The following is a 1,297-nucleotide window of genomic DNA, read 5'->3' as shown; positions in this document are numbered from 1 at the left end:
CATGAACTGGTGGGAAATTCCTTGATTATGCCAATATCGCCTAGGGATAGGGGTAGGACGGTCAATTGTAGTTGCTTCCGATCGCATTGCAGTGTTGGTTACTAGGGGAGGCTAGGGATAGCAAGCCAGTAATTAATAATAGGCTCTTTTCACCAAGGGATTGGGTTAAGGGTAAATAAGAAAGTATGCATGGCAATTAGATAAATAAGTGAATTCAATAAGAAGAGTAGATATATGAGAGTGGATAAGATGAAATTGTAAACCCCAACAACATCATTCATTCATAGTTTCTCAAAACCAATTGAATCAACTGCATTGCATGTTTATTTTCGTTCTTTGCATATAACCATCAAATTTATTCTCTTCTCAAGTCTTACGCGATTAGGTTACATGAAAGTTAAGGCCTAAGAGTCCTTTGGGAAAACGATACTCGGACTTACCCGTTTATATTACTTGATATTGATCTGGTACACTTGCGAGGGACTTAACAAGTTTTTGGCGTCGTTGCCTTGGACTTGTGGTTTAACTTATCTAGTAGTGTAAACTGATTAAGTTTGACTTGATTGTATATATCTTTTCATCTTTTTATCTTTTTTTTTTTTATTTTTTTAAAAAAAAATAATAAAAAAATATAAAAAAGTGCAACTAGGGTTTGTGTTTCATGGGTCTAAGTCCACCTTACTTCACTTCCATCTTCAATTCACCTTAAAACCTTGCAAAACAATGTAAAACAAACATAATATCTCTAAAACCAACTTTTGACTCTCATAAGACTAAACGAAGTGTTTTGCTTTATTTTAAGCTCATTCTAAGACATAAAAGGGGTGTTTTGATATCAAATTTAAGTATGAAAATAATTGGTTTTAGACTGGTGACGGATTTGTAAGCATACCAAATCTTTCAAGTAATATAATTGGTAAAACCCAATATCGTTCTTCCCAAGAGACTCGAATGACTTTCTCGTTCACGTGAATTAAAATAATAAGACTTGAAAGTAAAAATTAATAAATTGATTTGAGAACAAAAATATTAACATGCAAAAGAGATTGATTCAATTGACAAAAGAAAACAATGGATGAATGGAGTTGTTGGGGGTTTACAATTTCATCTAATTCGCTCTCTCTTATCTACTCCTCTTGAATTATTAGTTTGATTTATTAATTGTCATGCGACTTTCTTAGCCTACCCTTAACCCGATCCCTCGGCGAAAAGAGCCTAATATTAACTACTGGCTTGCTATCCCTAGCCTACCCAAGCAATTAATACCGCATTATAAACAGAAGTTAACGCAATTGAT

This window comes from Vigna radiata, chromosome 6, assembly GCF_000741045.1.
Source record: "Vigna radiata var. radiata cultivar VC1973A chromosome 6, Vradiata_ver6, whole genome shotgun sequence".
NCBI classification, from domain to species: domain Eukaryota; kingdom Viridiplantae; phylum Streptophyta; class Magnoliopsida; order Fabales; family Fabaceae; genus Vigna; species Vigna radiata.
Note: the sequence above shows the minus strand (reverse complement) of the source record.